The sequence below is a fragment of the Pseudochaenichthys georgianus genome, chromosome 1, assembly GCF_902827115.2.
Source record: "Pseudochaenichthys georgianus chromosome 1, fPseGeo1.2, whole genome shotgun sequence".
Taxonomy (NCBI): Eukaryota; Metazoa; Chordata; class Actinopteri; order Perciformes; family Channichthyidae; genus Pseudochaenichthys; species Pseudochaenichthys georgianus.
This window is the reverse complement of record NC_047503.1, coordinates 3165505-3180821: the sequence shown is the minus strand read 5'-3', so window position 1 is coordinate 3180821 and position 15317 is coordinate 3165505. Positions and strand designations below refer to the sequence as shown.

The window sequence follows — 15317 nt, the reverse complement described above, 5'->3', positions numbered from 1 at the left end:
TTATTATAAGCAAGACAATAAATGGCAAAGATTTGTAGAAAATAAACGTATTTAAGATACGTTCATAACAAACGTACAGTAACGTGGGAGAAAATCTGTTTCTAGAAGATATGTAGAAAATAAACGTATTTGAGATACATTCATAACAAACGTAACGTGGGAGAAAATCTGTTTCTAGAAGATATGTAGAAAATAAACGCATTTGAGATACGTTCATAACAAACGTAACGTGGGAGAAAATACGTTTCTAGCTAAACGTAATTGAAAATGCAGTTTAGTTCTGTGGGAACGTAATTTTTAGGAGACAGGGTTGCGCGGCGGGTAGCATTCGCTCGCGATCTCAAGCCGTCTACAAAATACGTTTAGGGAGCTATATAGAAGCCTATGGACATCCCGGAAAGTTGAAAATGTACGCGAAGGGCCGCCCCCCTTGCGTTGGAAAAAGCCGACACAGGGGACCTTGACATAAGGTCAACATAGGCTGACCTGGGAGTGAGGATGTGTTGGTTCACCAACAGTTACCGTGGAGATCTAGCCCGCTAAGAAGTGAACCAGCGTCGTAGTACCGGATATCCAGAGTTTTCCCTGAAGTTAGCTCGCTAAGCGAAATTCCGGCTTCGTAGTACAGGCCTCTGTAAAGACACCATTACAGTAGTCGGGTCTACTGAAGATAAAAGCATGGACAAGTTTTTCCAAATCCTGCTGTGACATTATTCCTAGATATATTCTTTAGGCTGATTTAGTAACTGTTTTAATGTGACAGTTGAAACTCAGGTCAGAGTCCATGACTACACCTAGATTTCTGGCTTTATCTGTTGTTTTCAACATTGCAGACTGAAGCTCAATTACCTCAGTTGAATCTGTGTTTAATTAAATAAAGTTCTGAAACATCCAGCCATTGATTTGTTCAATGCACTTACTCAGTGTTTGAATTGGAACATAGTCTCCTGTTGAAATGGTTATGTAAATGTGTGTTATTTGCTATGGTAGCTTATTTTGTTATTTTTCATTATCTGTGCCAGAGGTAGCATGCACATGTTAGCCAGTTGAGCCCCGAGCCTGTTTTTCAGGCCTCAGGCTCGAAAATGACATTCCCAGAACAATTGATCTTCAATTCTAAAAGGGGTAAATTAATAATCTTTTTTCTCAAAGCAATGATAAACATGTGAGTTGGATGTAGAAAAGTCAGAATCAATATATAATTGACACCTCTTTTTAACCATTAGAGCCAATAGAATCGAGGGGAAGTTCCTAAAATCCATCCAACCCATTGGTGAATGAGTGATGCGTAGCCAGAATGCCCAAACTGGAAGCTGTCATACACTCTCATGCTCAGCTAATATGAAATCTCCGTTATTGATCAACCCAGTCTCACGGCATTTTGTGTTATAGTCACAACATTTAATCTATTGATTTGTGTTCACCAACACGATTTTTCCTTTTGTTTCGTGTCTCACAGAACGATTTTAAAAGCAATGTATTTCGTGCCTGCACCACGTCTTTCTGTCCGGTCGGGTCTTGGAAGACCGGAAGCTGTGTGGTTCATAAAAACATGTTCTTACTCAATATCAAGCCACGATTATTGTTTTTATTTTAAATCGTATAATGTCGGACTTTATTTGCCATCCGTGAGGAAAATAAATGGGGCTCAGAGCCTCAGAATGCTGAAATCTTTTTTTTTTTTAAATCTTTTTTTGTTCTTTTCTAAATAACACACTGTTATTTACTCAACAATAACACACAAGTATCCTTGTTTTTATTTATTTGTTTAATTCTATAATATCGGGCTTTTTTGCCGTTCTGAATTTCAAAATAAAATAGGCGATACACACCCACTGAACTGATTACCCAAGATCCTCCATGGGAGCCTGCCTGCAGGCAGCAGTCTCAGGACACCTGCACTCTCAGGACAGGAAGTGCACGCTAAGAATTCCAAAATAAAATTGCCACTATCAGTAAAGCGCCACTTTCCAAACAGGAAATGCACGCAAATACAAAATAAAATCGTATCGTACGTATATATATATATATACATATGTATATATATATATATATATATATAGAGAGATGTATATAGAGAGAGATATATAGGGACACCTTGTATTGTACTTACTATCAATACAGCGCCACTTTCCGAAACAGGAAATGCACGTAATAAAATCATGTATGTATATATATATATTAGGGGTGTTGAAAATAATCGTTTCTACGATGCATTGCGATGCGGACGTGGACGATTCGGTCTCGATGCAGTGACGGAAGATAATCGGTTATAGAGTAGTAACGTTGCTTCCTGATTTTCCGGCCGCGGCTTTACTATAACGTTTTTTCTGTCACTTTAATATCAAATCGGTCGGTGACGCAGAGATCAGGGAACATACGTGACAGCGGCACAGCAACACCGAACACGGAGCAGTCTGCTTTATCCACCAACACAAGAACACCAGTCCAGAACCCACAGCAGAAGGACCCGCTCTGAATCACTCCGTGTTGCTGCGGCTCAGAGACACAGACAGGGATTTATGTTTTTCAAAAATAATCGCGTTACAATCATGTCAGGTTTTTGGTGGATTTAATTAAGTCTTGGATTGCAGAGTATGAATGTCCTCTAGCAATTTTCAGATGATATATACGTGTGTAAAGTTTGTGAAGGCAGGAGGAAAAAAGCTTCCGCGATCACCGTCTCCTCTCCGTTCCTCCAAGCCCCGCCCCCTTCCTGAAAATAATGAGTGACATGCTGATAGTGACCCGATAGAAACTTTATTATTCACTTAATCACTGAGATATAATGAAGCTAATTTTATCTTTCATTCATTGGATTTATGTAACAGTAAAACAGAGAATGTAAGTGTGCACCCACATGCAGTATTTTAGTTTGTATATGCTGTTGTAAATACTCCTGTTGTCTGCTGTGTTCAGACTCACGTCCTGTGTGTGATGCCTCATTCAGGACATTCAGTGTCCTTTCTTAACAGAAGGCCGTGGCTAGAAGCTGCAGCTAGACTGCAGAAGCATTAGCTTTTTGTTTTTGAGGATGGAACAACTTCACACACGGAGGCTAGACCTATACAATTCATTTATTTTGGTTTATAAATGAATGTCAAGACATTTATGTTATTGATTTCTGAAGCACTTTCTAAATAATAAAAAGAGAGTTCATATGTATTGACTGCATGTATGCATTGATGAAAAATAAGCCATGTGCAGTAATCTAGAAAATTGAGGATGCAACGCATTGGTATGAATCGAGATGCACCGGGATGCACCGGGATATCGAACCGAATCGAATCGTTGACAGGATAATCGTAATCGAATCGAATCGTGAGACCAGTGAAGATGCACAGCCCTAATATATATATATATATCTTGTAAAATACAAAACGACATCTTGTATTTTAGTTACACCCGCTATTGATTAATTCGGTCAAAATTAGACCTTGAAACCGTCCACTATAGCCATAGTGAAATAAAATAATAGAAAGCATTAAGATATAACATACAATTAAAATAAAGACGACTATACTTACAGCTCTATAGTCTAATCTACTGTTTGCTATTACAATAGACTGTTTCACTTCACTCCTACATACTTTATATTTGACTTTACTGTACTATTGGATTAAGATTATGCATATTAAACTATTAGCTAGAAATTATATCCATTTTAGATTCCATTGTGTATTATAATTTTAATTTAATTTTTTCATATTTAGCAGTTATTTTATCTGCTAGATCCCCTTGATGGACTCCTAAATTGCCCTTGTGGTGTGATGCGGGACAATAAAAGACTTATCTTAAATTAAACCAACATTCCTCTGTGGTGTTCATGGTATAATCAAGGTGAATTATCAAATGCTTCATTGAAAAACAAAACAAAGCAAAACACACAAACTGACAAAGTGTTCCAACTTCCTGTTGTCCTTTATTCAAACTACAGAAATGCATTCGCAAAATGCCAGATACCCTCTTTTTTCTCTGATCTCGTTTAAGAAGGTCCACATGTCTTCCATATGTTCAAACCTAAACTTGAATGGCTCCAAGATGGCCTCCATCTCATCCTCGTCACATTCGTCAGGTTTTTCCTCCCAACGCTTGACAGCCTCTCTTATACCTCATTCCCACCAACGCAACTCCGGTTCAAGCTCCGTGCTAGAGCTTTTCAGGTTCAGAACCGGTTCTTCGGTTTAGCTCCGGCTATTTTTACACCGCCCAGAGTCCGACTGGTGCTGCGTCATTGCGTCATCGTTTGCGCAGTGGCGAACCGCCAGGGCCTTCAAGGTATTCAGAGAATACCCATAAAACAAACAAAATATCGATTTAATTATATAAATAAAATGTAATAACAATTAATAAAATGTATATAAAATGAATAAATGAGAATCGTATATGTGTTACGTTGATTTGTTTGTCCTTCTCGGACCATGCACTACGCATTTCAGTGGTTTTCTGTTAGAAAAGAAAGCAACCAATCAGATCTTGTTCTGGGTCGCTGGGTAGAATATCCTTCAACGAAGGTATTCTACATCCTTGATAGAATGCCCTGGCCGTTGCACTGAATGAGAGCGTTCGGACTGACAGTTTGATCAACCAATCATATATTGATTTGTAGCCAATGGGCGTATTCTTTCAGAGTTTCCCTCGGTTCCAGGGTATTCTAGAAGGCACACTAGTTAACTGGCTCGAGACAGAGGATCGAGAATGCGACAAAGCAATTCATGCCATTTTATTGATTTTAACGTTGAAATGACAAGTGCAACAGGTGAAGATGAAGTTGTTGCGGAATTGTTGTGAGTACCCTTTTCAAGACGACAATTCAGTGAAAAGACGGACATTATAATGCCGCGGAGGGGGGGGGGGCAGCGGTGGGTGTGTGTGTCTACAGAAGGTCCAGTTGTGATAGACACGGTTCGCCACTGCGTTTGTATGAAGGTAGGGTGCAAAATGCGAGAGCGTGTAAAACCTGATGTGAGCACTTGCAGAAAAATAATCTGAGCTTGTGTGCATACATTTACACTTGTCAATCAACGTCAATCAACGGTACGTTTAGCCCATTATTTGCCCAGTATTACTTTGAATATTATTACTGTGATTGAGGATTAAATCCGGTTTGAAGACCACCGTTTTATATCATGCAGTTTAGCTGCAAAATAACGTCAGTTAGCCAGCTAACGCTAGCTTTGTTGAGTTTATGCTAGCTAAACAAGTAGTGGTTGTAGTCTACAGCAGTAATTCATATTAGCCTACTGCTTTGACACTAACGGTTGATAACCGTTTATGAAATTAAAACCAATTGAACTGTACTGAAATAATGGCAAGTTTTATAATTATCTTGGGCTCCTGCTGTGTTTTTAAAGCCTTTGTAAATTATCCATGCTATTTTCTATTTAGAACGAAGACTTCAGAATCGTAAAATCCCTTAATGTGTGTATGCAATTGTGCTAAATTAAACTCTGGAATCAAGCAAATATTAATATGTTTGCATGACATTATTTATATTTTGCCATCACTTAATTATACGTTTAATACATTTAAGTCAAGCTAAGGTACATGGGATGGTAGCTAGTTAGTACTCTTACCTATGATGCCTCCTCCAAACAGCATAATAACCGGACTGTATCATTAAAACTGCAAGTACCAGTTTTAGATCCTTGACTTTAGACAAACAATTCAAGAGACAACATGTATTTAAAGACCAATCTTTATTTGAAGGTGCCTCTTAACCTGAGATATTAGTTATACAGTAATAGTATTGACAATCTAAAAAAACTGAGCAACTCAACTGTCAACTTTATATTTCTTATTGTCTAAAGCATTTATTATTTTCATTGTCCCCCTCTCATATTCAGTGTGGACAGATTGAGACAGCCTGGTGTCCAGAGAGCTGCAGAGACTTCAGGGAGAAACCTCCGTGTGATGGACGTCCTGTCTGTTGGTTTGGAGAGGACTGAGGGTCTTTACTCTGCGAGGAGGACCAGGCCTGATGGAGGATCCCATGCTGAGCATAGCTGATACCAACTGCACAGGCCTAGTCTGTCACTTTATTTGACTAAATGGGTTTACTGATACATGTAATAGCTTACACCTTCTGTCCATATGTGCTTTTTATTTAAAACATTTTTGATTAACTTTTGGTTCACATTTTAATAAATTGTATTTGTATTTGCACTCCTTTAGTCCATTATTCTTACTGAAAATGTTAGATTACACATTCACATCTGACTGAAGATTGGCCCCATTTATTTGTGACGTTGCAAACTCTGCAGTACAAGGCACAAGTGATGTGAAGCTCATAAAGTGAGGCAAAAAGAAATAATCAGCTGATGGAGTGTAGATGTGGAAATAGATGCATTCGATCAGCTGACTGTGTTTTCACAATAAAAGTAGTTTCTTAGTGAACGTCCTGTACTGGTCTTAAAATCTCATAACATCAGCTTTTAATGTTCCTCTTGGATGTTCTTCTTGACCCTCAGAGAAGGAGAACATGTTGTGTCTTTCAGGCATGTCCTTTCCTGACAATAATAACATAAAACATATTATTGCAGAACAAGTGTCTTATTTATGAAAGCGGTGTGTTTGTGTGTTTAGGGGCTGTAGATATAATAATTTTGTAATTGTAATGTTTTTTTTTTATTTCAACAGTGAGCTACAAAGACAATCAGATTATGAATGAACAGTATGAAGTTCATCAACATTGAAATATGTGTTATTATCAAAATAATATTTAACTTATCAAAACGTAGTGCAACTGTAGAAGCTTGCTCTGTTGTCTCACTGAAAGAATAACTTTTACCACGTTTTTTACAGACAATATTGAGAGATAAATAGCAGCAGTGCTCACTATGTGTTAAATATCTTTGCCTTTAATACATTAAATTAGAAAGCTGACAAAATCATAGTCCTTGTTAACATCTAAATGTAACCTTTTGCATGGAAAAAAACCCTCAACTTCACTGATGTGTCGGTGATCTAGTATTTAGTATTGTTTAATGGAATGTATATCAGTGTATTCAAGTCAATACTTCATTCATTTAAACCAATAGCTTTCTTGATTCTTTGTACAGTATGAAAAAAGAGTCTTTGTACCTGTGCTGAAGTTCACTGCTGTGAGGAGTCCAGTTCTGTCTCTCACTCTCTGGTCCAGCCTGTCTGCATCACCTGGACACCTTAAACAAACAGATATATATGTAAAGTACCATGTGTACAAACAATATAACTGATTCTCTTATGTTGAACATGTTGGATTGTGTATTGTCCGAGTCAGGGTCCTTTTTATTTTACTGTAACTTTGGAAGTTGTGTTACCAATGTTTACTGTTTATTTGATACCCATTTGGTAATGCAATTAATACAAACAACAAGGTTTGGGTTCGTTCTTCAGATGACTGTGACGTTAACGTGTAAGCTCAATAATGAACTCCAGCTCAACCAACCATATTGTAATATCTAAGTAATCATCTTGAGATATGACATTAATAATTGTAATATACACATCTTATTGTAAGGTTGATTTCACATACACTACTTCGACGTTAGCTAAATAGAATATAGCATAAACTCAATAAAGCTAGCGTTAGCTGGCTAACTGACGTTATTTTGCCGCTAAACTGCACGATATAAAACGGTGGTCTTCAAAGCGGATTTAATCCTCAATAATAATATTCAAAGTAATACTGGGCAAGTAATGGGCGAAACTTACCGTTGATTGACGTGCCATGTCAGCGGACTGGTAGCGACACGAACCGTTAGCCCCGCACTGCCCGCAGTCATCCGGTTCGACCATGGGTTCGACCAAAGCCATATAATAGAAGAGTTACGACAACGGAAGTCCAAAAACAGTTATCGTCACGTGGTTCATGTAGACGAGGATCATGGCGGGCAATGTGAATGCAATGATAACAGGAGATAGAACTACGATTTTTGGTAATTATTAGTGAATAAAGGTTTTGATTTGCAATATTTATACAACAAATCGATATGTTTATGTATTTACATCAATATGTTTTAAAAAATAAAATAGAATTTGCTAATATTAAGTGATAATATTAGGATTAGTGTGAACAACTAGTTTACATGTTACTAACAGTGCCTTGGTTAAAGAGCCTTTTGCTGTTTATTTATAGCTTTGAATTCTTTCAAACCAATATTATCTTCTTAAACTTGTATGCTAGTCAGAAGCATCACTTTCTAATGGGAGGGGATCTAAAGTAATGCTTTAAAATTCAGATTAGATTCATTTCTACCATTTTCTTAAATTCTTAAATTTAAAGTGTTGTCCTGGTTTGCTGTGCTGCCTCCTAGTCGCCACCATGGTTTGCTGTGCTGCCTGGGGATGCTCCAATCGCTCAGAGAAAGGAGTACGAATGTACGGCTTCCCCACTGACACAGAGCGGAGGAAGCAGGAGCAATTTCACGACCAACAGCAACAAAATATGTGATTTATATACAAACACTGCATTTTCACTTTTTCACAAAACGAAAACCACACCATTGGGAAAGCTTAATGTTTTGTTTAATACAAAAAAAAACAGGGAAAGGCTTGAAAAACACAGAGTTGAGACTCAGGGTGCAGGGTGAGGGTCTCAGTGCAGGTATTCAGGCTCCATTGAATCCCCCTCTGGTTCTTGTGCTGAAAGAGGGAGTAACAGACAGGAGAAAGGGTTATACACACCTATATAGCACACCTATTGAATGGGAAATTGCCTTGGGGAGATAAGGTGTGGTCTCTGTTCCCAACTGAAGTTATGGAACTTTATTATTTGTGAGTTTAACAAAGTATGACAAATGGCATCAGTAACAGATGTGATATGAATTTCTATAAAGTTGTCTCACATTCTTGGTCATATTTTATATATAGTATGTAATGAGTATAACATGTCCAGTAAGTATAAAGTGTTTCATAATACTGTGTATTCAACCACTATGGAATATGTATGTGGGCAGACAAAACTGAGTTGTTCTGTGTGTGAAGTAACCTCAAGTCACTCGTTTGTCAAGACAAAAAAGGGCAAGACTAGGCTGAGAGCAGAGGCTATACCCACCATCTTCGTGCATCGCCCTGTGGTCAACAAGAGAAGGGCCCCTGTATCTACAAAGCCCATAGCTCATGATCACAGCGATAGTGTGAAAGGTGACACAGGTATAATAAGTATGAACTCTTAGTAACAAAAGTAATATTTCTTATTTTGAAGTGGTATAATATTTTAAATGTTCGAACATTTACAGTGCCATGTCTTCTACTTACATTAGTCTCAAAGATTGAAGGAAGAAGGGAACTCTTTGATGTTAAACACGACCAAAACTGAAGTTATTGTACTTGGCCCGAAGAATCTACGAAACAAATTATCTAAAAATATACTAACTATGGATGGCATTAATTTGGCCTCCAGTGACACTGTAAGGAATCTTGGTGTTATATTTGATCAGGATTTATCCTTTAACGCCCACATAAAATCAATTTCAAGGACCGCCTACTTCCATCTCCGTAACATTGCGAAAATCAGGCATATCTTGCCTCAAAACGATGCAGAGAAACTAGTCCATGCATTTGTTACTTCTAGACTGGATTATTGTAACTCTTTATTATCAGGGAGTACCAAGAAGTCAGTCAAGTCGCTTCAGCTGATTCAAAATGCTGCAGCTCGTTAGGAAAAGGGACCACATTACTCCTGTTCTGGCTGCCTTACACTGGCTCCCTATAGAACACAGGATAGAATTTAAAATTCTTCTTCTCGCCTACAAAGCCCTTAATGGGCAGGCGCCATCTTACCTTAAAGAACTCGTTATACCCTACTGTCCTACTAGGGCATTGCGTTCCAAGAATGCAGGGTTGTTGGTTGTTCCTAGAGTCTCTAAAAGTACAATGGGAGCCAGAGCCTTTTCTTATCAAGCTCCACATGTGGGATCAGCTTCCAGTTTGTGTTCGGGCGGCAGACACCCTATCCGTTTTTAAGAGTGCGCTTAAGACCATCCTTTTTGATAAAGCTTATAGTTAGGGCTGATTAGATTCAGCCCCTAGTTTTGCTGATATAGGCTTAGTTTGTCGGGGGACATCTTACTTCTTACTTCTTCCTTCTCTCTGTCTGTACCTGTGTACTCTCATGTTCCGATTAACCCAGCTTCCCCACATTTCTTTCTTTTTGGTGTCTATATACGCCGGGATCCGGAGTCATGGATGATCCTGCGGTCCTGTGTCCTGGATCGCGAGCGCTGGATCTTGAGTCGTGGCTGTGGTCCTGGATCATCGGTCCTGGATGGATATCCTCGTGGATTCATCTTCCTATTATACACACATGCATTTCCAAACATTTGGACTACCTATGTTGCAAATGTATTATCTTTTCAATTTACACACGGCATCTATTGCACGTCTGTCCGTCCTGGGAGAGGGATCCCTCCTCTGTTGCTCTCCCTGAGGTTTCTCCCATTTTTCCCTTTAAACTGGGTTTTCTTCGGAAGTTTTTCCTTGTACGATGTGAGGGTCTAAGGACAGAGGGTGTCATATTGTCATACTGATATTCTGTACACACTGTGAAGACCACTGAGACAAATGTAACATTTGTGATATCGGGCTATATAAATAAACATTGATTGATTGATTGATTGATTGATTGATTGATTGATTGATTGATTGATTGATTGATTGGTTGATTGATTGATTGATTGAAGGGATCACTGCCCTCCACCTGCCAGCACCCAGCCAGAGGAGCGCAAACAACAAAAACAAGCAAGGTGTCCCGTCATGTACCTGGAAGTTTGGGTTGGCAACATGGAGTAAGAGAGGGACTTGAAAAACCTTGGTGGCTCTCTACTCATGTTGTTACAGTTGTCTTGGATACAGCTCTCAAGTTTGTTTTGGTGCCATTTCCACATCTTTAGAACATATGAAAAAATTGAAGTGAAATCAACCTCTTCTCTGGAGAACAAACTTTGATTTCTCTGTCTTGTGAGTTTGCAGTCTTGCAGTTTTGCTCCTCCACCTGTAACATCACTGCCCCTCCCCCTGCCATACAGTAGGTTACTAACAAGATTACTTATATAATACAGTGATAGAATACATGTTTAGTATGCTTACTTATATAAAACAGTAGTATTAAACTTACCTTTTGTTTTCACTCTCACTTAAGTCCCTCTCCCTTTGCCATCAATCCAAAATCTGCTGAGCTCCAACATTATACAGACAGGTAATAATCAACATAATCACAAAGACACAATATGGCTCTGCTAAAAACACTCACTCTTACACGCACCAAAGTTATATTTATCTAATATTTAACTCCCTCCACCCCCGCATACAATCCCGTTTAGAAAACCCTCTTCTCTAATTCAACAACGTTGGACCAAATAGACATTAAGAGAACGGAATTTACAATTGAAAGGCTGTTCAACGTGTGTTGCTAACTTGCTTCGGTATCCTAGCTTGATCTGTTATCTGTAAACGTTCCCTAAATCTACTAATTTAGGGATAATCCACTGACATCCTTTAATACACATGTTAATTTGAATCAGATGTACTGATAATATCCGCAATATACATCTTTAAACTTCTTCTTACTTTTAAAAGTCCGTCACGAACGGTCTATTATGCTGCAACTCTACAGCTCTACTAGCCTTGGCGCTAACTTCCGGGGTACGATTGAGAGGCTCCACGATCCGCCATTGCTGTAAAAAAGTGGTCCATTGGAGTGAACGGAGATGTCATAACTCTTCTATTATATGGCTCTGGGTTCGACGTGACTATGGCTGTGACTGACTCGAGCCTCGTTGTTCTGATAGCTCCTCCCCTTCGCTCCAACCCCCCTCCCTCCCTCCCCCCACATATACAGGTGAAAAGTACTTTTGCGACACATTTATCGCAAGAAGTGTAGAAAAAGTCAAGACCGCAGATTTGTCCATTTATACTGCCACAGAGCAGATTCGTCAAGTTGTAATGACTGATTTGAGAGGTTGTAATAACCAAGTTGCAGTTGTAATGGAAAATATATTTAAAACATATGTATTGTTCTGCAAGTGAACATTTCATCACTAAGTTCATTTTTTTTATACAAGCTACAACACTTTTTTTTTTCTTCTGTGACTTCAAATTTGGTTCACAGTGACGTGGATATTTTATACAAGTGTACATTTGGTTCACAGATACGTGGATATTTTATACAAGTGTAAATGTAAGCACACAAGCTCAGATTTTTTTTCTGCAAGTGCTCACATCAGGTTTTACACACTCTCGCATTTTGCACCATATCTACCTTCATAGTTTGCGTCATGACGTAACCGTTTGTGTGCCTGCTTCATAAAGCCAAACCGCGCGGAAACCCCTCACAGCTGACACCGACAACAACAACAATGGCCGATTGTGCTCCAGCTTCCTCTGTACCTCTTTGGAAGACCAGATTCCCAGTAGGTAGCTGGTCTCTTCAGTGGACCACTGCTGCTTGTTAAGTTTCTCCATCGTTGTGTACAAACTGGATAAGACGTCGGCTTTTTGTTGTTGTTCAGGATGATCCCGCCCCTGCCCCCGCCTCGACGTAACGGCCCGTCCACACAGCAGCGTGCGTTGACGCTTGGAGGTGGGTGTATCTGAAGCTCGGGGATTTTTTGCGAGCAACGCGACCAACAACCAATCACATGAATCTCCCGCCCCCGACACACAAATCAATAGCAATGTTAAAACGAAGTAAACTGGATATAAAATCCCCAAACAGGCAAAAACCTACCAGTTCCACCCACTGTCTCTGCCACCTCCCTCCATGCCTCGCTCCTCCGGTTTGTATCCCGGTAGATGAACAGAGACTGATCATACAGCACCGGGTGGTTCACTACCGCTATAACCAGAGATGGGGTCGTTACTACAAAAAATGTATTACATATTACTTTAAAAAAAGTGATATATTACACTACTTCGTAGACTTAAAAGTAGACTCGTTACTTTACTCGAAGGGCCGGCCCGCCCCTCCCTACAGGCAGATCACCCAGACTGCGGCGCACCTACAGCACCTTAGGACCGGTAAATTACGAAGTAAGCGTGTCGGGGCAATGTTAGTAACTGTAGTGTGATTACTGAATTATAAAAGTAACGCGTTACGGTACGTCCACACAGCGGCTTTTTAAAAATCTTGAACATCTTGGAGCTGGGCATGTCTGAAAGCTTGGGGATTTTTTGCGAGCAACGCGACCAACAACCAATCACATGAATCTCCCGCCCCCGACATACAAAGCAAAAAACCCCGGGGATTTTATGCGAGCAATATATATATATATATATATATAAACTCCCCAAACAGGCGAAAACCTACCAGTTTCACCCACTGTCTCTGCCTCCTCCCTCCACGCCTGGTTCCTCCGGTTTGTATCCCGTTAATAGTTCTGGTCGTAAAGAACCGGGTGATTTGCTACCGTAATTTCTCGTTTGGAATATGAGGAAATGAACTGCGGTCTGGTTCTCCCTGCTTACACGCGGTTTGATTGGCTAGCGCTTCTACTGTCAGATGTGCATAAACGTGATTTGATTGGCTGACGCTTCCAGCTCAGCTTCAAAAGTTGAACATTGCTCAACTTTTGAATCCTGGAAATCCTGGAAATCTTCGCTCCCCCACAATGCAGTTCGGCGAAAAGCGACGTCATCCCCATTCAAAGTCAATGGGCAGAGAAGCGGTGGAAGATTCGTCTAAAACTGCTGTGTGGACGTACCGTTACACTTCTCCGTTACCGACAAAAGCAATATTATTACAGTAACACGTTACACCCAACTCTGGCCACCACCCATTCCGCTGCCTTCTTGCAGTCCTGCACGATCTTAGATGTTGGCTACGGAAAAGAGAGAAAATATATCATACCCACTGATACATATTAAGTAGCTTTTTTGGCAGACTAACCCAAGGAAAGGGCATCCTCCTTGGATATGATGCATATAACTAGTAAACAAGCCTACGCTTCCATTGTTTTCTCCACATCTTTTCCAACTGAGACATCAGCTGGATGAGGCTGAAGTTGCTCCTCTTTCTGAAAAACTAAAAAACGTTGAATGTTCAAAATACAAGGGACTATTGCCAGGAACCACCATACTTTTAGTAAAGTATGATATTTCCAACATATTCTTTAGTTTAAGGACTGTCCTCCAACATCGTCCTAAATACTGATACCACGAGGAAGAATACATGCAGTAAATATTGACAAAATACATATATTTTTAAAGACAGAGTGGTGAAACAAATAATGAAATTGAAACGTTAGTATGAGAGTAGATACAAACACAACTTAAGTGAAATAGTTTGCAATACAAATCTGACCTCAGTGATGTCATCCAACTTCCTCTTCCTCACTCTGAACACTGGAGGCACCTCACCTCGCAGGAGGGCTTTAGATATCTCCGTCCAGTGGGCAAACATTTTGCCATGACTCAAATAAAAAGGGTTAAACAAAGAAACAAAGAAAGGTACTGTTGGAAAGACATTGTGTTTTTTAACCATTTCAAAGTTAATCTAACGTCAACATTTTAGTGGTCTCACCTTCCGAGGTCGAAATTCTCCATTAGCATGACACACCACCATTTTCGCAAAGCTGGCATGTCAGTCTAAAAAAGGAAATAAATATATTATTACTGTATGTCTGATTAAATGTCATAATGGGATTTTGAGTTTACTTGAAATGACCAGATCAACTTACAATAGTGAAATCATAGGGTGCATCTAGTATGGTGTAAAGGGCATACTATGAAAGAAAATATATTATTATTATTATCCACGGTCCAGGATGTATTGACTGTGAAAGGTTTCTAGAATGAAAAACACAGCTGTATGAAGATCTAAACAGGTAGCTATCAAAATGATCAATATGGTCCTCTTTCATGCACAACACACACCATCAGAGGTGGCAAAAGTACACACTCTTTACTTAAGTAGAAGCACAGATACTTGTGTACAAAAAATCATTTGGTAAAAGTAGAAGTACTGATACAACATTTTACTTTAAAAAGTACAGGCTTTGTAATCACACTACAATGTAACTTTAAATGCCTCTTTTTCGTGGTTTGTGGGTATGGTGCATGATGTGCACCATACCACACATACAAGGGCTCACCACTTTTGCAATCAAGCCGGGAGTGGGGGACACTGTTGTCGTTGGAAGCAGGAGAGAGAGCACAGCTGATGTGTTGGGTTGCGGTGAGGAAGAGGGTTGACCAGGGCAATGTTCAGAAGCTGATGTGGATGGCAACTTGTGGCAAGCCTCCAGGTGTACTTCCATATCTCCTCTTCTTAAAATTGTTTTTGCACATTGAGGGCAATGGAAGTGAGCCAAGTCTCTGCAGGTTAAATGGCACGTGTC

The 15317-nt window shown here is 39.6% G+C and overlaps 2 long non-coding RNA genes across 2 annotated transcripts; both read right to left on the bottom strand.

Moving 5' to 3' along the window:
* Nucleotides 1-6424: 6424 nt before the first annotated feature.
* Nucleotides 6425-7741, bottom strand: LOC139434380 (uncharacterized). The gene is made up of 3 exons (XR_011643730.1): nt 7696-7741; nt 7084-7163; nt 6425-6509 (listed from the first exon to the last, which is right to left on the bottom strand). It is a non-coding gene; the product is annotated as an uncharacterized lncRNA (long non-coding RNA).
* A 6625-nt stretch (nt 7742-14366) lies between these two features.
* On the bottom strand, nt 14367-14711 carry LOC117452115 (uncharacterized). The gene is made up of 3 exons (XR_004552767.2): nt 14658-14711; nt 14501-14565; nt 14367-14390 (listed from the first exon to the last, which is right to left on the bottom strand). It is a non-coding gene; the product is annotated as an uncharacterized lncRNA (long non-coding RNA).
* Between the last annotated feature and the right edge of the window lie 606 nt (nt 14712-15317).